Below are 23,263 nucleotides of genomic sequence, written 5' to 3' on the forward strand. Positions count from 1 at the left end.
AATTCAGTAAAGTTTTGACTCTCAGAAAAGTTTAGGTTAGAATATAGTATTTTATATATTTTTAAAATATATAATTAAATCCTATTACAATTGGGAAGTTTGCTTTTCTTATGTATTGATATTCTTAGAGCATAGGTAGTCAACTAACAATCTTTTTCAATTGTATAATTTATTTTGGACCATACTACTCAACTTTCATACCTATTTAAATATATGGCCTGAACATATAGAAAATTAGATTGCTTTGACACTTGAACTGAGAAAAACATCTTTAATCAGATTTACTTTATCATACTCATAATCTCAAACAAATCCTCAACTTTACTGTAGTTTTTCATTTATACATTAAAACTACTATTTCAGCTAAGGATAATCATAAAAATTATTATTGAAATAAGTTGGATAGTTGAAAGTTGTCTTCTAATATTCTCTATATGCAAATTTCTTTATATCAGAATATAATATTATAATCATTTTTTTCTCAGTGTTCTAATTATATGTTATTGGCACATTGGAAATACAGTGGCCATGTTTTGATATTTTCCCCTAAATCTTGTTCCGTTAGAACAAATTTTACAAACAACAGAAAGCTTATAGTATTCATAAGAACAAAATTTTAAGTGCTTTCAACTAAGCAATATTTCTGTTTTCTCATAGAAATATTCATTTCCCATGACATTGACTCACTTTAAGTGAATAGGTATCATAAATAAAGGAGAAAAAAATGGATGAGATATAGGGAGTGGGGATGAGTGATAGCCAGGGTCATCTAATATTATATTGTAGATTTTACCTTTTATATCATATCTTGGACATAAAATGTTCCTGTAAGCAAAAAGTAAAGGTAAAAAAGAAATGGCTGAAGTGAAACTATGATTTTAAAAATGAAAAAATAACTTTCATTTATTATGTCTAATTAGCATTAAGCTTAGTGTGTATCTTATATCAAATACACAATGTAAAACAGCTAAGAAGTTAACTTTAATAGTTAATATTTGTTGTCTTTCTACCATGATCCAGTCAGGCATCCCATCATATATGTAAGTGATTTACCTGTATTATCTCAGTTCATCTTCAGAATGCTCTAGGTGGTAGGTCTAAGAACTGAGTAGTTAAGTCAGACAGCTCATAAACCATGAAGTGAGGATTTGAATCCATCTGACTCTAAACTTGGGTTCAATATCAAGCAAAATGAAAAGGAAATAATAGAAAATGTGAGCTCATTTACTAAATTTAAAGAGACCTTCCACATAAAACCCATGGTATCTCCCCAGATTCCAAACATAGGAATGACTACCTGTTACTCTTGGCACTTTCCTCAATAAAACATTTTGGAGAAAAAAAAAATCTTACTGAAATATTCCTATGTCCCCAAATTGGGTTTGGATACATTTTGCTGGTTTGGCTGGTTGTTTCTTTTTGAGGATGCTAATGGAAAATTTATTGCATCTTCTATCCCACCCCAAAAGTTAACAAAAGAAGAGGACGATTAAATTTAATGACAAAAGTATTTTCAAATATGTGCCAATATATTAGAAATGTACACAACATACACAAATATGTAGCAACAACTTCATAAAAGGAAAGACTAACTGAAAACCAGTTTCCCTTAAAAATAAGCGACTTAAAAAGAAGTCCCTTATTTAAATTTAACTTAAATAAGCAGTGATTGTTTTTCATTTTACCAACGTAAATAAGATTAATTTTTCATTTTAAAGACTTTTTTAAAAGAAAAAATTTCAGTTACAAAAGAAATTCAGTTACAGTAACATTTGCTAAAGTAATGAAATGTTATATGACTCTATAGGTAGCAAATCATTTCATGATTTTTTTTGCCGTATGTTTATTTTCTAAGAGTTTAATCAATTAAGTTTTAGCCTAATTATTCAGTGAATAGGGACCTCCATTTTAAAAACTACTTTCATTTAATGAACTAAGAGACTTAAAGATAGAAAATGATATAGAAAAATAAAGTCTTAAATGGTGCTTCATTTTGTGATTGTTTTTTAAATATTATAAAATGATAGACTCTAAAATACTAGGAAAAAAATCTTTTCTCTTTAAAAAGCTCCAATTGTTCATTTTTATTTATAAAATATTTGAACCTAAGAGATTGGGACATAGATACTGTATCTGCTCAGGCTTATTTATTTACTACCTTGGGACTGCAAAACTGAAGATGTTAAGGTTTTTGTCAGGAGCATCCACTCAAGCCCCCCTAAGTACTAGTAAAAAATCTTTAAGCACATCATGTCATTCAACAGAAAACTGCTCAGTTTTTTCACTTTCACCTGAGAAGAAATGAAAGCACTGTAACTGCATTTTTTGCAGTGGATAGAGTTCTAAGTTGTTTTGTGTAGACCCTTTTCTTTAAAAAAAAAAAAAAAAGAGTTGCTTTTATTAAATGCAGAGAGCAGTCATATTTAAAAGGGCATTTGAATTAGTGCTCCTACCCTGATAGCTCAGCTGGTAAAGAATCCATCTGCAATGAGGGAGACCTGGGTTTGATCCCTGGGTTGGGAAGATACCCTGGAGAAGGGAAAGGCTACCCACTCCAGTACTCTGGCCTAAAGAATTCCATGGACTACTCCACGGTGTTGCAAAGAGTTGGACATGACTGAGCGACTTTCACTAAGTAAAGGACTTTTAAAATGGCTTATCCACTTTGTAAGTTTGACTCTTAGAAAGCGAAATCATCCAGCCCTATCCTGTTTAAGCCTATGAAAATTCCAGTTACTTTTTAAAAAGTCTGATAATTTTGGACTTTTAAGAACAATGTTAACAGTCTAGGAGTCAGTCACATATAATTCAGTTCTGCCTCACTTTGACCTAGGAAACCATGCCTTAAAGACACTCTTGGACTTTTACCCCTGTTCCCCAAAATATTGCCTTATTTTAATTAAAATTAAGGCTAGGTTGTTTAACAGCATTAATAAAATATTTGTGTAATCTTTTATCTTATTATATATTTTGTATGCATAATGTATTTATCATAAACAATATATTTGTTATTATACATATATTTTAAAATACATGTATTATTATAAATATGTATCTGTACATAATAATATATATTTATTATTGTAATCTATCCTTGATTTGGAAATTCACATTGCATTATTACTGACTAAAATCATAGAGTTTTATATATAATTTTCTTTCCCTTAAAATTCATCAAAGTACTTAAGTCTGTATGTATAAATAATAACTATACAAAAGTTATATTAGTATAAAGCAAAAAAGTTATTAAAGCAGTTTTTCAGTTTCAGTTTGTGGGATAATGCCACAAAACTGAATTTTGTCTAATAATAATATTAACATGTATTATTCACTAAAAATCTAAGAGTATTTTAGGATAGGTTTGTGGCATCTCTTGCACCTTTCCTCCATCGCTGTCCCGTAACTTCAACAAAATAATAATTTCACTTGAAAAATTAGGAAAATGTGGACTCTGTTTAAATTAGAAAAAGAAATGAAAAGACCTTAGGATAGTTCCTGCATAGGTCCTGGAATCTTTAATGCTATGCATTTCAATTATTTAAATTCTTTCAAACATGAAATCTTTACATTTTGTGTTCAAAGTAAAATTACATGTTATGGATTTTCAAAGCCCTTCAGAACACGAAAAGTTTATAGCAAAGGGCTGAATAATACTAGCTGCTGCTGCAGCTGCTGCTAAGTTGCGTCAGTCGTGTCCGACCCTGTGCGACCCCATAGACAGCAGCCCACCAGGCTCCCCCATCCCTGGGATTCTCCAGGGAAGAACACTGGAGTGGGTTGCCATTTCCTTCTCCAATGCATGAAAGTGAAAAGTGAAAGTGAAGTCGCTCAGTCATGTCTGACTCTTAGCGACCCCATGAACTGCAGCCTACCAGGCTCCTCCATCCATGGGATTTTCCAGGCAAGAGTACTGGAGTGGGGTGCCATTGCCTTCTCTAATAATACTAGTTACGTACCGCCAAACCAGACAAAGTTTGACAATGGCTGAGAAGGCAGTATTAATGATTCCAACTTATAGAAAGAAAGACATGGAAAGCTAATGAAACCTGAAGTCATTCCCATTAAGAAGTGAGAACTCAGTTTTGTGAATGTTTCCATTAAAAAAAAAATTATCACTGGACATATTATATTTAATAAAATCTAAAGAATTACCCTTATCCTTTGTTAAACATAAGGAGAATAAGGAGTGCCACAGAAATCTAGACTGGAATTTCTAATTTCTCAGGGCTTTAGATCACCATTAGATTTGATGTTATGGTAGAGATAGAATTTAATATATGATTGATCCTTATTAATCACCCTAACAGTTTGATATGTCTTGGAGTACGGAAATGATAAACTTCACTCAACAAACATTATTGTATGTTTACTAGGTTTAAGGTACAGTGCTAGAGCCCAGGAATACCCTGCTGGAAAAAGATGGCTTTGCTGTCAGGCTATATAGAGTCTGTGTAGGAGAAGGGCATGTCAGTCTCCTTAAAATGCAGTGAGATAATTGTTATCAGAGGTGTGTATGAAGTGCTTTTAGACAGCAGAGGAAGCCATCGCCAATATGTCCACCGTTGGCTTTCCTGTGGGTATTCAGGAAGTGCTTCCCAGTGGAGGTGAAATTTTGCACACTTTTTTTTCCATTAATAGTGGAACTTCAAATAATATAAAGAAAGATGAAAGTATATATATTTCCTACTCTCTACATTATGATATGTACTTCTGATGAGGAAGAGCAAGTTTTCTATGTAGGATGCTGAATTTTTCAAGATTCATTAGTGTAATTTCTCAGATACACTGTTTTTGACAAATGCGCACAGCCAGGAAAGCCTTTACTCTATTGATTATGTTAGTGTTTTCTTGGTAGTAGCATAATGGATAATGCAAAGGCCTCATTTTTATTCTTCAATGCTCTACCAAAAAAAGGGTATCTTGTAAAACCTTGAAAGGCACACAAAAGCAAAAGTAATTAAATAACACAAATGGTGAGAGAGATTGCCTGTGATCTGGGCTACCATTAGAAAGGGAGGTGTAAGAAAGAGGTTATTTGAGAGGAAATAATAGGGAAATGTTTTAAAATAGGAAAAAGGGTTCTGCTTCATAGCAATTGGGGATCAACTTAAGCGATTTCACTTTCCTTTGTATTGCTTTCCCATTTACAGTGGAGGAGGAAAGTACTATTAATCTCCAATTTTCCTTATTTATGATTGTTTCATTATTGATCAGACTAAAACCACCCCATTTTCTTTCTTTAAATGCATGGGAAATCTTCTCTTCAGAGTGATTGGTACTTCCTGTGAATATCATGCTTACCGATGTCGTGACAATACTGTTTAGTCCCTTCCTTCTGGGATTCTCTCTTGGCAACAATTTTTTTTTTTTAATTTCCTTGGGTTCATTTTTAGGAAAATCCTCTCAACATTGTTATATGTATTATTTTATAGGAAGGAAGCATGTAAAATACTCTTGAACTCATATTACTTGTGAGTTTGAATAGCATTCAGATTAGAATGATTTCCCCAGAATTTTATAGGCTTGCCCAATCCAGCTGTATATTTTATATGCTAATGTAAATTCTATTTTTGTTCCCCTTGGGGGTTTAAGTGATTATAATTGTTGCTCTTCAAAAGCCAAACAGATGATGATTGCTGCTTCAGGAGTATACCAAAAGAAACTGGCTTTCATTAAACCTGCTCATCCACTTCATAATTATCTCCATTTTATCTAGCTAAGAAGCAGGAAAAAATGGCAAGTACAGTTCACTGAAGCCAGTTCAGTTATTTAAACATCGCTTTATTGAACTAGCAGGAGGTGTTAAAGTAGGGGAATGTTTTCATTCTAACGCCCATATGTAGCCAGTGGCCCAAGTCAAGAGTTAGTTGAACATCAAATGCCAGAGGCCACAGGGAATGAGAGGAGAGATATGTTGAGCCATTCTGAGAGGTATCCTCTGGTGGGTACAGTAAATAGTACTGCAGGGGCAGCTATTCTGAAATAGTCTTTTTGCTTGTTCTTCTTCCTATATGTTCAAAAGGGAGTTATTATTTAGTATCCATTGGAGAAGGAAATGGCAACCCACTCCAGTGTTCTTGCCTGGAGAATCCCAGGGACGTTGGAGCCTGGTGGGCTGCCGACTATGGGGTTGCACAGAGTCAGACACAACTGAAGCGACTTAGCAGCAGCAGCAACAGGAATACTGGGGCTCCCAGGTGGCTCAGTGGTAAAGAATCCACCTGCCAATGCAAGAGACGCAGGTTCAAGCCCTGGGTTGGGAAGATACCCTGGAGAAGGAAATGGCAATTCACTCCAGTATTCTTGCCTGAATAATCCCATCATTAGAGCAGCCTGGTGGGCCACCGTCCGTGGGGTCACAAAGATTTGGACATGACTGAGTACCTAAACAACAACAAACAATTCATTAAGAAGCACTCAGAAATACACCCTAAATAAAAGGGAAATTTCCTATAAAGTGTAAAAAAAAAAAAAAGCCAAATTCTGAGACTGGTCAATATCAAAAGTCCTTCAAGGAGTCTTTATGGTCACATAAGCCTGAGACCTAACCATGGGTCAGAAAGCAGATTTTTGTGGAGGTTGGTTTTCCTCAACTGAGAGAGTATTTCCCCTAGGTGACCCAGGGCTCTGAGTTATCTGTGCCTTTGTCCTAGGAAGAGGATTGGAAGGGTAGCCTTGGAAATGGGTTGGCATGGGATGTATTTCTGACCACATACATTGCTGACTGTCCTCCTAATGGCATAAGGAGGGTCCATGAACTCTCACCCAGAGGAATAGAAAAGTGCCAAGTCAACAGCTGTTCAAGTTTCCAGCTGTGAGAAAGCAATTCTCTCTGGTTAAATGAAATATTCTGAAACGGATCTCTCCTCTAAAATTTTAGAGAGCCATGTTTTAGAAGCCAATTGTCTAAGTCTAGACTTATATAAAACATTACATTCACAAACAACCAAAAAGGAAGGTTTCATTTTTTCCTACAGATTTACATTTCCATGTTAATTGTTCAGCAAGTCTGAGGCAGTTTCACTTTTTAAGGCGTAGGGTTATCTTCCAAGTTGATTTTGAAACTTTTGGGGGAATTAAATTGAAAAGAAAAGAAAAAAAAGCTTACATAATAAATAAAAGTAAATATATTCCTGAAACGCTTTGGATAATTTGCTAGAAAGTTATGTACATTAAAAAATAATTATTTTTCTCTCAATTCTTATGCCACAGCAATAAGTATTTTTTCCAGTTTTCATATATGTAATCTTATTTTGACTTCATGGCATCCTTATAAAGTAAGAAAAGAAAATATTATAATTTCATTTTACCCTTATAGAAACATAGAGATTTAAAAATAGTTTTGCAATTAGAATTTAGGGAAACCCACTTCTTGGTCAGTATCTTAATCAACATTTCTTTGATCTACCAACAGCTTGGCAAAACATGATGTTGAATTGTATCTAGACTATAGAGTCATTAGTGAACCCTGAGATGGGGTTGCAGGTAGAATGTTTCCAGATGTTTTCCCAGAGAGATCTTAGGTGGATTTTTGCATATTTAGATCCAAGGAAAGGGTATTGGCCTGCTCTCTAGAAACTCTCTAAAATCAAAATTCTTTTTGGGGGTATGGCTGTATTAGATTTTCTTGGATTCCTGTGTAGAGATGTACATGCATTCTAAGTCACTTCAATTATGTCCGACTCTTTGTGACCCCATGGACTGTAGCCCATCAGGCTCTTCTGTCTATGGGATTGCCCAGGCAAGAATACTAGAGTGGGAAGCCCTCCTCCAGGGGATCTTCCCAACCCAGGGATCGAACTCACATCTCTTACATCTCCCGCATTAGCAGGCAAGTTCTTTACCACTGGTGCCACCTGGGAATCCTGAATAAAGATATGCTAGTGTATAAAGAACTCTGATTGCCTACCAACAAAGAAGGCCTTAAGTCTGAGACCATACCAGCTGGACCTAGAGCAGCCCTAGGCAAAAATGGTGAAAAAATGGTGAATGACTTATCTCACCTCCCTATCACCTACCTTTGATACCCCTAGCACCTGGCTATCCCTTATTCCCCTAGGTTCTCATTGCCTCTTTACAGACCTTGCTAAAATCCAAGATCTACTAGGACAATCTCTCTTTCAACAGGGAGACAGTTTATAATCTAATAAACTAATCTCCAGTAATGGGACGATATTAAGGAGAGTCTTGAAAAGTGAAAGTAAAAGTCGCTCAGTCATGTCCGACTCTGAGACCCCATGGACTGTATACAGTCCATGGAATTCTCTAGGCCAGAACACTGGAGTGGGTAGCCTTTCCCTTCTTCAGGGTATCTTCCCAACCCAGGGATTGAACCCAGGTCTCCCACATTGCAGGTGGATTCTTTACCAGCTAAGCCACAAGGGAAGCCCAAGGAGAGTCTTGGTTTCAGTTAATATTTAAAAGTTGCTCCCAAGGAAAATGCCCTCATTTTTGTTAAACAATCATGGTGAGTTAACTCGTTGGGTGGTCATTTCAGGCTAAAATATATCTTTCTCTGGTAGTTGCTTTTCTTAATTGTGTGGCAGTCCTAATCTGTATCACTAAGGAGATTGCTCACTTGTCATGGAATAGGAGAGTTAGAAATGAACTCAACAGGAAAATATATCACTGGGAAAAATTGATTTGGTAGTATTGGCTTATCTGCTTCAGTGTGTTAAACAGAAGCAAAAGCTACAACAGGTAGTAAACACTAAAATATATCCATGCCAGTGGAATGACTGTAATTTCCCAGGTTTATCTCACAAGTCTGTTCTTTTATTATAATAACAGGAAAGTGTAGAAAATCATGCTTGCTCTGTGACCTCACAGACATCTGAATACAAATAGAACATTTAAAATGTCTCCCAGTTAAATCTCTTTCAGCATAATCCAGAATACAGATTTGTCAATTAGTTCATCTACTCAACGGAGAAAGCCAATCCAAAACAGTTCAAGCGAGAGTTTACAAGTCCATATTTAACTGAGCAACTGAAAAATCTGTATCATTTTTTGCTTTAAACCAGTAGCTCATGAGAATCATCCATAGAGGTTTTTATAAACATGTATTCTTAGCCCTCACCTTGGAATTACCGAGTAGAATTACTCCTGGGATCAAGACCAGGTATCTGTACTTTCAAAGGAAAAAGCCTCTGCAAGTGGGTTGAGGTATGAATGCACTTTCGTCTGATTAACTTTCATTCTCACAAGTTCTGTTGTTCATTGAAGACCCACTCTGTGCCAGGAACTCTCTTAAACACTTAACAAACATTTTTTCACTTAATGCTCACAACATCCCCCCTAAAAGGTAGCTATTATTTTAATTTTTTTATATTTATTTATTTTTCTGTGCCAGGTCTTAGTTGGGGCATGTAAACTCTTAGTTGCAGCTTGTAGAATCTAGTTCCCTGGCCACGGATCAAACCCAGGCCCCCTGCCACTGGATCACCAGGGAAGTCACCTATTATTTTTATACTCATTTTACCAATGAGAAACCTGAGGCTTGGAGAGATCAGGCAACACGGCTAGAGTCATATACCAAGGAGTGAGGAGAGGCAGGACCAAAATGAACGTCTGCTTGAGTAGTTTGAACCGCTACAACCCTGAAAAGGCCTTTTTAATATACAGATTGCAAATGTATGGCTGCATTTTATAGCTGTAATTTCCAACCTAGAAGCTTCCATTTTGCTGCTTTGATTATCCTAAGATTATCTGGAGCGTACAGGGATTGTTTCATTTTATGGCCTTAAAAGAGAGCCGCTATATTCATGTGAAAGGAGACATGGTCTAATAGGTAAGAGATACTTTAAAATTACAGGTAAAATGTTTTGCTTTCTTTGTGTAAAAGTCACAGATGGCTTTTTCCCTTAGTTCTTAATTCAGAAACTCAGGAGCTGCTTAAAACTACCTTTTAATTTTGTGGCTGAAAAATATTCAGAAGTAAGACAGTGTTTGAAGAGCGTGATTTTCGTTCCAGATCAATTTCTTATTTTAAAAATATTTTTAAATTGTATAAAATCATTGCTGAGAAATGCAGTTTCCAGTGTGGAATATGCAATTTTAGGATATGTTCTTTCTGATTTGGGACTGACGCCATTATTTAGAATAGTGATGACTCATGTCTAGGACTGAAATCTGTTTTTCATGGGTTTATACATTTTTCCCCTTGAATTGCACCAAAAATGGTTTTTTAATTGGCTTTAACTCATGCCCAATAAATTGGACGAAAATTGATTGCCGCAGTCATGTTTGGTTTAAAATTATTCAAGACTGCACCATGAGTCAAATGAGTGCTTGAGTGAGGGCAGAGGCATTTTATGTCCTCTATTTATGACGAATAACTTTTTTTCCAAAATGGTCATAATTTATGTATAAAAGTTAATATATATTCACATTTTATAAAGCTTAAAAGATAATAACAGGTCGACATTAAAACACACACATCATGTTAAAAAATAAAATTCTCTTGTTTTGATATTGTTTCTTAGTATCTTCTTTTTCACTTCTGTCAATACAAGTTTATTCATAGTATTCCTTTAAAAATAAATAATGCCTGCATGCAGTTCTTGTTAGATTCATGGTCACAATGTTAGATAAATGAGGCTGTTTGGACTGTCCCATCCTATAGAGCTGAGATAGTGAAGAGTGATTTTAGAGACAAAAATTAAACAATATGAAAATTGAATTAACTCAGGTAACTGTCTAGGGCACTGAAATAGCAATTCACTAAATGGTACCTGTCAGGAGGCCAGTTATTGTTCAATCTCATTATAATTCTTTACTGTATTAGAGTTTTCATTTATTTATTTGCCATAGAAATATAAGGGCTTTCCTAGTTGGGAATAAAGGTTCATTTTATGAGATTCTTCAGCAACTTGCACGAAAGGATAGAATAGGGAAAAAGAAATGTTTAATTAAATGAAAGAACATCCCTTGGTCATAGGCAGTGAATGAAGAAAATAGTTGTTCCTGTGTGCAATTCATACTGGGCAATTCTAATTGGACAAGATAGTTATATCTGATACTGTATTATCCTTAGAAACTGGTAGAGCAATTTCTGAGATTTTTTTCATTTTTTTCTATTATATTTATTTTTTATATACATTAAATCTCAGGATTTGTCTTTTATGAATTATTTTGTTTAAACTATAAAGCTCCAGAGCTATTAATATGTCCTTCTCTAAATCTACATCGTCTTTGAAGAGGTCACCAGTCCTCATGACCCCGTATCATACAAGGCTAAAACTTGACTGGAGCTGTAGAGATTTTTTTCCTTCTCAAAACTCAAAACTACCTGTTTTTCTGATTTGTAAAAAAAAAAAAGCTCAGAATTTTTACAAGCTCAATATTACAGAAAATGTTAAGAAAAACTAGAAGTCCAAAAAAACAAACTTTAAGTCCAACCCCTATTACCTCTAAATAGGCACCATTTAATATTTTAGTGACCATCCTTTACATGATATTTAATACTTTCAACAATATTTCATGAAAATCTTTGTATATCATCAGTCACCAATGTATACTGTCCTTGTAAATTTTTCCTCTATGGTTATGGAGTCAACATATGAACATTAAAATTTACAAAAGCTAAATAATTTTTTCTTTTTTTTTTTTTTGGCCTTGTCTTGTGGCTTGTGGGATATTAGTTCCCCAACCAGGGATCAAATTTGCAACCTTGACAGTGAAAACATGTAGCCCTAACCACTGGACTGCCAAGGAATTCCCTGAAAAAGCTAAATAATTAAGATTTCTTCAACCCCCCTGAAATTGCCAGTGGTTAGGACCTCCTAGTACATATTATGTAATATTTCTCAAAATTTTATTGCATTTGATCTGAATTGTAGAAGCAAATCATCCAATTATCACTTTTATCTCTTTTTCATTTGTCAGCAATAGGTAGCATGGCAAGACAGGAGTATAATTTTTTCATAATAAAAAGTAGAGTTTTGTTTGTCTGGTAACTGTAATATCTATTTTCCTTATGCCTTTGTTTTCTTGCACGTATTAAGTTCTGATTTGTTTCTTTAGAATTACTGAATTTTATATCTGAAAAGTACCTTACAAGTCATCTACTAAATAGTGGTTTCGGACTTGGACCATTCAAATGGTCTACTGAAGGTCAAATCCCAGCTCTGTCAACTTCTAGTTGTATGATCTTGGGCAAATTACCTAACTTCCTTAGTTACTTCATCTTTAAAATGATAGGATTGTTGTGAGGCTTAAATGATTTAATGCACATAAAGCATCAGAAACTTCCCAGGTGTGTAGTGGTTGTAGACAACACAAAAGATTCAGGTTTGACCCTGGGTCAGGAAGATCCCCTGAAGTAGGAAGTGGCAACCTCCTTCCTTCAGAAGAGTGAAGAAGCTCTTTGTCTAAAACTCCAAGGACTCCCTGGATGAGGTGGCAAGGTCAAGGGACAGAAATGTGGAGAAGACTGATATATATAAAAGAAGGATTTACACTGATAATAATGAAAATGTTTTAATGGTCAAAATATTTATAGCAGATGTTAGGGAAGTGATAGTGTTCTAAACAAATAATACTTTTGAGCCAAAAAAAGCCCAAGAAAGCTATGAGGAAGAGAAATCAGTAATCAGAGCCAATCATGTGGTAGCCTAATTAGCAGTGAAAGTGAAGTCGCTTAGTCGTGTCCGACTCTATATAGGGCTTCCCTGGTGGCTCAGAGGTTAAAGCGTCTGCCGGCAATGCAGGAGACCTGGGTTCCATCCCTGGGTCAGAAAGATCCCCTGGAGAAGGAAATGGCAACCCACTCCAGTATTCTTGCCTGGAGAATCCCATGGACGGAGAAGCCTGGTGGTCTATAGTCCACAGGGTCGCAAATAGTGGGACAGGACTGAGCAACTTAACTTTCAATATATATATATACCTTGTATCCAGTAGTTTTATGTCAGTTTTCCACTCTGCTGGCTATCTATGATGTGAGGCCACAAAACCTAACCAACCTGGTAATTCTGTTGCTCTGCAGCCTTCATGACAGTCAGCCTAGTCTTCTCACCTCTCAATCTCGTTTGCTCTGAACATACACAAACACACTCACACACACACAAACATGCCCCTGAAATAAAGTAGATTTATATAAAGTTCTTTTAAAACTAAAGAGTAAAACACCATAATATATTTCATATTTTCCTGTTTTATAAAATCCTTGTAAAGAGGCTCAAATTTTTCTGCATCCTTTTGATATGACTAATATGGAGCTGCACCTCTATTTTAGTAATAATTACATCTAGGAAATACTAGTATTCTGCAAGACAGTGCTCTTTGAGTTAAATAATAAGCCCTGACAAAAGAGAGACTTTTTTTTTTTATTGTTTGCACAAGAAATCAAGAAATTTCAGCAAGAAAAAAAAAGAAATTTCACAGTAAATTATGTCAAAATAATTCAAGGAAACGTCTGTTACTCAGACAACTGAAGCCGTCTGAAACACCATTCATTTATGTTATATCTTCCAACTCGTGTTTACAAAAACTGACATTTCAAACAACCTATTCTCTAATTTGTCATCCTGGAATGACAGTGACCAAAGACACCAAACATTATTTCTATTACAACAGTACTTTCAGTCTTTAAGATGCATATACCTGTGCTCAGAGACATAGATTTTCCATTTAGTCACATCAACATGAAGGGTTAAAAGGGGTTGGTGTGAAATGACAGTGAAGAGTAGCTCTGGCTGTTCTGTGTGTGTGCTTTTGTTTACTCTTGGCGGTAATTAGACTTTCTGGTAGAAGTCTGGCAGTCACATGGTTGGACTTGATTTTGAGTGGGTCAGTCCTATCAAATTATAAGATATATTTAGGCTATAGAGAGATGTCTACTGAAGTTTAAAGAACAGTAAGTTTGTTTTTCCATTGTAACCTATGAACTTACACATCCAAAAGTCTAAGTTTCATTCTTTTATCAGGCTGCAAAGTTTGGTTTCCTTTTGTTCTGCTTACTCACTGAAAGTCCGCATCTGTAGCTACATCTGTATCAATCCATGGCAAAGTAAGCCCAGGAGGGAACTGCACAACCATAAACCATACGCAAGGTTGAGTATTCTTTTGACATCTTATATTTTACAATGTCAAGTGGACATTATGGCTCCATTTTGTTTCATTCAAAACAAACTATTGTAAAAAGCTTAGTCTCCTGTGCCCTTTATAGAGTTTACCTCTGTGTTCCTTTGGATATTTATTTTAATAGATTTTTCAAGCACAGACAACGTAAGAAATACAAAACTAGAGCAGAAAGTACTGTTCACCTATGTAAATGGAATAAATATAATAGCCTATAAAAATATATGTGGAGAGAGGGAATGAGCCTGGGGAGAGGCAAGAGATAAAGAGGTGGAAACTGATTTCTTTCAAGGTCATAAATGACAGGTAACTTCTAAAAATCTTGCTGTAAAGGTAACAAGAATGGTAAATAAAAATGGATAATGTATGTATATATGTATTGTGTTAGTCACTCAGTCTTGTCTGACTCTTTGCAACCCCATGGAGTATAGCCCGTCAGGCTCCTCTGTTCATGGGATTCTCCAGGCAAGAATACCAGAGTGAGTTGCCATTCCCTTCTCCAGGGGATCTTCCTGACCCAGGGATCCAACCCAGGTCTCCCACAGTGCAGGCAGATTCTTTACCATCTGAGCTACCAGGGAAAGCATATATATAATATATATATATATATATATATGTGTGTGTGTGTATATTATACATATGTACACGTACATATACACTTACATATGTACATATACATATGTATATTATACATATATAATATACTTGAATAATAAAAGTTTCTCAGCACAAAATGAAAATATTTTGATTTGATTAGACTGTGATAATATATATTTGACTCATCTTGATTTCTGTGAGTATTTAACTGAATTATAACCTATACTTAATGCTAAACACTAACATTGGTAGCCTAACTAAAGGAACAATGGTTGCAATTAATGCCAAAGAGAGTAACATTGCAGAAAGAGTGGTATTCAGGAAACCTATTCTGTATTCCTATTAATCTTAGAAATGTTACCTAAATTCCTCGTGCCTCAGTTATGCCCTTGAAAATGAGAAATAATTTATATCCTTCCTTACCTCCTGAGTTACAATGATAAATATGTAAAAGTACATTGAGCTTTTTGTGATAAAAGTTACTATAAAAATCTAAGGTGTTTTTATTATTATATCAATCAAATGGGATCTCAGACTAAGTTCCTTTTTGAAGACCCACAACTTTTTTACAGATGAATCATGAAATTGTATTGGGAAATATATTGAAGCTACCTCATAGGGGAGACAGAAGATTTTATGCCTTTTGAAGCCTTTTAAACTTGGTTACAATTAGAAATGTAAGAAGCTATTTATCATAAGATATATCAGGAAATTAATGAGGGCAAATGAAAATGTTTAAGAGACAGTATATAAACACAGGAATTCTAATTCTGGCTTCATCAAATAAATGTGCTAAGTCACCATTTTGTTCCATAGTTGTAGTTACCTTGTATGGACTACTTCCTCCATGCCAGGAAGTCTGAGTACTTCACACTTACGGCTTCATTTAACCTTACAGTGATCCTAAATTAAACAATATCATTACCATTTTATGGATCAGAAAAATCAAGGCTTAAATGAGAGAAAATAACTTATCCAAGACCCCATACTGGTGGAGTCAGGTTCAGATTCAGATGTAGCTGAAGTGAAAACCCAAGCTCTTAAAATTTTCAAAAATGTAGCTCCTAATAAAGCAACATATCAATTTCTATTTAAAGGACTAATTTTTGGATGAACCAAACTATTAAAAAACTTATAAGAGATATTATACCAATATAGGCACTCAAAAGATGCTTAAAGCAAACTGAAATGGGTCTTTTGTCAAAGATTCAGGAATAGTTAGAAATAGGAAATGATTATGTACCACTAATCTGACCCTCACCTGAAGATAAATGTTATATCTGGGAAGATACAATTAGTTGTCTGGTTTTTTTAATAATAAAATTATAATCAGTTTTAAATAAAAATATTTTAACTTTTATATATTTCCAAAGCATCCAATATTTTGCCTTTATACATCATAGAGAGACTGTTTACCTTAAAAATCTGTGATCCTATTTCCCACAGAGAAGAATTAACATGGGGAATCATTTTAAAAATAAATTTTGCACTTAAAGATTTAAAATTATTTTTTATCATTCATAATGTATTGCTATGCTTTTAGAAACTATATATATCATTTGTGACAAAAATTAGACAGGAGTGGTCTTTATAATAATTTCATGCTAAAACACTTTTCTGTTCAATAGTGAAAATTTTCTTTTTAAAATTATCTTTTCATTTTGAAATGTTACAATAATTTATATTTATAAAATATATTTGTCTCACATTTCAAACTTATAATGCATCTTTTAAACCTTATGTAAATTTATCATCTTTAAAAAGTCCTACTTGTAGTGACAAAGAATAGGTTAAACAGTTCTTTGTATGCATATTTTCTATTTACTTAAGGAAAATAAAAATAAAACCCATAGCTTAAGAGACTCATTAAAGCTGGCAATTCAAATTTGTTTGACTATTTGTAACAAGCAGGGAAATGTCTCATTATCAGAAGATAATATAAGATTGCCTAAAACTCTGGAATTCATTAAAAATATTTCTTAAAATGTGTATATAGCCGTCATTATTTAAACTAATACCATCACATTATGGAAAGTGGTGTTATGGAAGGGAGAAATTGCTTAACATAAACTTAAATTTCTCTCTCATGGAAGAACCCTTGCAGCACTCATTCATTTGTGTGCTTGAGTGTTTTTAATACCTCTTGGTGTTACAAGGCATGAAGGATTTTTGCAAAAAATGTTCAACAGAAACATGTTTGAGATTCCATGGCTTATATTTATTTGCCTACTTCCCTATGAGTAATCAAATGGCAATTTCAAAGTTTAAAAGAAGTGTTTTTTAATATATCTAAGTAGTTCAGTAACTGGAAACATACACTAGCATCTTAAATTTTTTCTCATCATTTTTCTTGACAAATTTATTTTCAATTCTTTCTCACTCCAATGTGATTTATGCAGCCTTTATATTGTCAATTAAGTGCACTCTGACATTGATCAAAGTTTTGGGGTTAAACAAAGTAAAAACTGATCGATTTTCTAAAACTGTGTTAACCATGTCTTATCAGCTGAAGGTATCTTTTTAGAAAGGTTGCTAAACCTTAAAATATAAATGCTGCCTGGAAAATGTACTTCGTCCTCTCATACTTGCACACTCTCAAAAATGCACACCAGTGAATTTGCAAACTATTCAACAAAATAGAGAACAAGATACAGTGCAGAGTCATCAGTGAGTCAAGACAACAAGGTCACTGGCTATATTCTGGTTCTTTTACATTTGAAACTTTTTTGCCAAACATTTATTTAAATAATGCATAGAATTTCATGTCCCATATCCATAAAAGCAGAAGTGTGTAAATGTAAAGTGTGCTGAGAATCAGGTGATGTCCAAATACCTATGTGGAATTTCTTGAGTTTCCTGAAATAACCCATAGTGAATATCTGGGTAAAGAGGGTGGGGTGGATGAAATAGAACTCTTATTCTTGTAAGTAGCTAAAGCAGATTCGTTTCTGTGGTTGACGACTTCTTTGGCTATTCTAAAAGCCACCCTGGAATCTCTCCTGTGGCCCCATCACTTCAACAAAAAGGTCAGGTTTACCTCCGTTTATGGTACGTACACTCCTCTGTATCTGGTTAATCTACTTTTCTTACAACAAAAGGAAAATTTTAGAGCCCATTTGGAATCAGACAGCTTCTGATTCTAATACTGGAGTCAGAGAGCTTCCTCTATCCTATGCTCTGAAAAAGACGGAATCCTGTTTTTTTAATCTGATTGCTTTAAATTGGCCCTTAATCTCTATTTACATCAAACTTCACACAACTTTATTTTGTTCTAATTGTTTCTACATCGTAACTATGACTAGGAATCATGACTAAGATGTTGTGTCCCTTTGCAACTTTTCCTTACAGCTTCCTCTCCCCAAATAATTTTTAAAACCGGTGGACTTCGCTCACCGCTCCCCTCCCCCCATTAAAAAAATAGATCCCGTTCCGGGCGCCCCCTCTCTGCCTGCCGAAAGCATTTTAATGACAGTTTACTTTAGCGGTCTATCAGCCGACTGCTGCCTCTGCCACCTGAATTTCAATTTCTTAATTTACAGCCCAGATAAAACAGAATGGAGCAGGATCTGGACTGCTCTCTACATTGGGTTGGCCTTATCAAGCGTGAAGTTTGGCGCATTGCAAACGTATTCAAGTGATTATCTGTTGAGGACCTCTCGAGCCATCTCCATCTCTGCAGCGGGCTGATAAGACAGCTGTTTCTCTAGCCGCTGTCTCCCCGGGCCTCAGTCTTCTTCTGATACAAACTCTGCCTTTGTCACCGGGCTCCGGTGCGGTCACTTGCTCTATGGGGCAAGGGTTTGATCTGAACACACGTGGGGGAAAAGTGGGAGTGTGTGAGACAGCAGAGGAGAGAGGCAATAGGAGGGGGAGAGCAAGGAGAGCAAGATAGGGGGAGGAGGAAAGAAGGTAAGGGATCGAGGGAGGTGGGGGCAGGGCTGCGTGCAGAGCAGCGGTGATAGCTCTGATTGACTGGTTGCTCAGCCCGGCTTTATTATTTCAAATTAGACGTGCATCGCACACAAGTGGAAACATAAATCTTGAATATAAGAAAGAGTCTCCGAGCCTCGGAAGCAGAAAAACCGCTTCTTCCAGGTCCCGGCAAAGGGACCGCCGAAAAGACTGATTGCCACCAGCTGAGACAGATGGTTTCCTTTAACTTTGCAAACTGCTATTTTTAATTACTTGTATTAATTTTGCATGAGATGTATCGGCTCTAGGAGGAAGCTTAGAGAAGGCTGTTAGCACCTCTGGAAGAAATGGACACGAAGCTCTGATTTGCCCTTTCTCACCTCCCGTTTTTCTTACTTCACCCTCCCTGGTCGCCTAGATCACCCTTTGCATGCTCAGGAAAGACGTGAGTTTATCTTGCTAAAAGTTGGTCCCGAGTAAAATAGAGGAGGGAAAGAAATCTGAGGGTATTTGTAGGAGCGTTTACATAAATGATCGTTGACCCGAAGCTGCAAATAAATTTTCTGAGACACTCTGGGGCACATGCAACAGATTTTAGCCTGAATATCCGCTGGCAAATGATCTAAAGGAGAATGAACCTCATACAAATTTTGCCGAGGGAAAAAAAAAAAAAAAGCGATGGTGGTGGGGAGGAAGGAAAATATAGGCTGATCTTAAAATTTTACCGAGACACTACATTACGTTTATTTAAAAAATTATACAATTCATGTGTCTTTAAGTGTAAACAGTAACCTCAGAATTTAGGGTCAATTCTTGCTGAGGTGTTCCGTTTACAGCCTTTTCCATTAAATAGGAGTTTAAAGACAAAATTAAAGAGAAAGTAAAGGATGTCTGTGATCCTGGTCACTGCCATCTCTGGCACAGTCCCTAATGGAAAGTGTTTGCAATGTAAAGGGTTCCTTGCAAAATAGTCTCCGAGGTCACTCACCTTCTGATGGAAGGCTTTGCCCCTTTGCCAGGCGATGGAAGGAGCTGGGGGAAGAATTGGGGGAGGGGAGAGTAGACGTTTTTGTTGCGATTCCTCTGGGAATTTCGAGGATTACAAACTCTAGAATAGGTTTAGTAGACTTTTTGATGACTACCTGGATTTGCATTATTTTGTATGAACACATTGATGACTGGCAGACTCACTAAGGGAAGAAGTGTCTGAAAGGAGTAGAGTGGCGTGTGCACAGCCAGTTCGGGGCACATAACCTTCCTGGCGGTGTGTCACTATGGCCGAGTCTTAGCAAAAGCAAGCCTAATCAAAATAAACATGTTTCTATGGATAGGAGAGACTCTTCCTTAAAGTCTGTAGACATGAAATTTCCCCCAAAATTGCAGTTTCGGTGTCTCACTGGGAGGGACAGAAAACTCTATTAAGCTTTGCAAACGTGTAGTCAGGCTGGCTCGGCTTGTCTCTGTCCATGGTGCTAATTCCCGCCTCATTCTTTTGCCCCGCTGCCATGTTCTAAATTCAAGTAGCATCAATTTTCTCTACAACTTTCACCACCCATCCCCCCCCCCTCCTCGGCCCCAACCCCCCGCCCTGTTTTCTAAACAGTGGAAGTAAAGTTGACATACTTCCTTAGGAAGGATAAATAAAATAGTAATCATCAAGCTATATATTTCTCACGCAGGCAGTAAACTGTCACAGTTTCAACATTATGAACCACAGACATTCCCCTCCCTCATCCCAAACAGCCCAACAAATTAACACAGACAAATATTTTTACTTATCTGACAGGATATGATGTTTGAAATCACCTTAAGCCAAACATTGTAAACTCACTTAAATAGCTTAACTGCTTTATTTACTTAAAAAATGTTGTAATGTACAGTCACCTTTATCATAAAATCCTGAAAGTTTTAGAGGATACTAAAAGAGGATAGTATTTCTCCCCAGATCTAGTATAAGGGGGTTATTTATCATAAAAAAATTGCCACAATAGTTTATGACTATTCCTGTGAATGACTGTTCCTCTATAAAGATATTTTTGTAAAAGAATTAATTGAATTCATTATTTTTTCCTGCTTTGAGAACCATTCATTTTGCAGCTTTCTCTGTGTCAAACTTTTTCTCCAAGCTCTCAATGACTCCCCATACCTTTCCTCCTCTGCTGTAGTTTAAAATAATATCAAGTACTTTGAAGACATCAGAGCTAACAAGACAATCATAATTCAAATGCTTTTCTAATGCAAGACCAGATGCTCTGGATAATTCTTTACCCAACTATGAATGAAGAGGGATTGATTATAGGTGCTTAATGTACAATGTGATGTTTACACATGGTCTTTATTAATTGCAAGATAGAGTATATTAATATTTCAGTCTATAACAGTATAAATTCCAAAGTGAAATCTACATCCAGATATCATTTGTTTTAAAATGATTGTATTTCATTTTTTATTTTTAAAAGTTGGAAAAGTACAAGTTACTTATACTATATCCATTTAAAAGTTTTTAAATTTAAAAACATTTGTTTTATTGAGGAAATAAACTAGTATTTTAAGATATTTTCAATTTCTTACATAATTTAACTCCACGTTATAGAGAAAGAAACATGTTGAAAATGACATTTTGAAAAATATTTGCTCCTCTGAAAAAAACTGAAAAAAGCATATATACTGAATGAGTAGAGTTTAGCATTTTGTATTTGAATGGACAAGTTTACCATTTTTCAGGTAATTTCTTTAATGACGTAACACACATGCTGGATTTTCATCACTCCACACCACACCCAGCTTTCCATATCCACCCTCCCCCAAATCTTGGAAAAATATACTACTGTTATCTACAAAATCTTTCTTGTGGATACAAACATCACAAAATAAAACAAAGTATTAGTTTCCACAGTTAGACAAAACTTATGTAATTAGAAGTTAATGGTAAAGATTTTCTTCAAATTGCTGAAAATATTACATGATCAAATGCAACTCATTCAATATTAAGAGCATATTAACAAGGAGAAAAGACAATTTACTTCATTGGTAATTCTGACTAAACAGTATTACACTTTTACCCAATTGGCATTTATTATTTTATTTTTTGTACAGATCTAGTGGGGAAGGGAACGTTCGAAGGAAGATGACAAATGGAATCTTCCAGCTGTTTATTCATACATTGATTATTGTGGATGAGGTGGAGACTTTCTGTTTTTTTCCCTTGATTTGTTGTTCCCTCCACCCCTTGACTCTCTTTCTTCAAACAGCTTTGCTTTCTTCTTCCCCTGAGTTCCACGCAGGTCTAGAGAAGAGTCTTAAGTGAAATTATGACCCCAGGCCTGTTATGTAAAATGTAGGAGTGGGGATTACAGCATGATAATTATAAATGGTAGTTATATAGATACAGGCCTTGTTTCTCAACTCCCAGTTATTTTTATCCAAGGATCTCAGACATATTATATGGGCTATATGGGAAATAAACAGTTCTTCTGTTTTTTGTCAGTAAGCATTTATCATCACTCAAGGACACTTTCAAGGAACTATGATTTACTTCAACCTGACTTTATAGTCATTTTGCATTGTGACTATCTGTCTGTTTTCCTTTCATCCCACTCCACCCTCCTGCCCTCTCTAACTCTTACCTGTGACTCCTCTTTCCAGCATTCTCAAAGATAGTGGCTAGTAATAAACAAGTAAAGGAATTTCTTTTGGATAGGAATGAGCTGCTAGAGAAGATATTACATTGTGTAAGAATTGTAAGTACTGTGTAGGAAGCTGGTGCTATTTTTCAAGATTAAAAGAAGAAATTCAAGCTGGAAAAGAACCTAGGTCAAGTGGATATTGTTTCTACTTATACATCAAGTCGATCCTGATGACTACAGTTTCACTTGGAGGATGAAATAAATACCATGAATAAAACTCAATTTCAGCTTCCTGAATGTTATTAATATATGGAATTTAATAAAGTAGTCTTCATCTATAAAGCAGAAGGGTTGACAGCAAGCACCTGGTCTTCTGGTTAAACTTTCTAAATCCAGATAAAGGCTCGACTATCTTTACTGTCAGCAATACATGTGTGGTCCAAGAACTGTACCGCCAGCAAATGCAGAGGAGTGGCTTGTTCTAATTTTATATACAGCTGCTCTTTTTGAGAGTCATCATACACCTCAAAGTGAAGGACCTTAGTTCAACTCAGTGCCTCTTTCCCTGGACAGGATGTTTATCCTGCACTTTTCTATTGTAACATGAAGTGATAGGTAATTCAAACCCTGCAGCTTTATTTGAAAGCATTTCTGACTTCATTCTTTTCCTAAAAATCCAAACAGCAGCAATATGCATATATTCAAATAGAGAAACACATAAAATTGCCTACTATCTAATATAGCATACTGGAACACAAATCGAAAAAGACATGCGTGCAAGTAATGGATGTACATTCATCCCTTTCACTCAGATCAAAGACAGGGAGCTCTCAATGACTCATACATACCGGACAGAGTTTTAATGTTATAAAGAAACGTGCCACAGATGCGGCAGTGATGGCAAAGGAAATGAGTCTTTCCGAAGCAGAAAGATTTAAGAAGAAAGGAGGTCGTGCCATATCGCAAACTCTGATAGTACAGTTCCAACCCTCCCACGTTGCTCTCTCCCCATCTCTTTTTGCTTCTTGCATTTCCCTTCGCCGCCAGCG

This window comes from Bubalus kerabau, chromosome 4 (assembly GCF_029407905.1).
Source record: "Bubalus kerabau isolate K-KA32 ecotype Philippines breed swamp buffalo chromosome 4, PCC_UOA_SB_1v2, whole genome shotgun sequence".
In the NCBI taxonomy this organism is placed as follows: domain Eukaryota; kingdom Metazoa; phylum Chordata; class Mammalia; order Artiodactyla; family Bovidae; genus Bubalus; species Bubalus kerabau.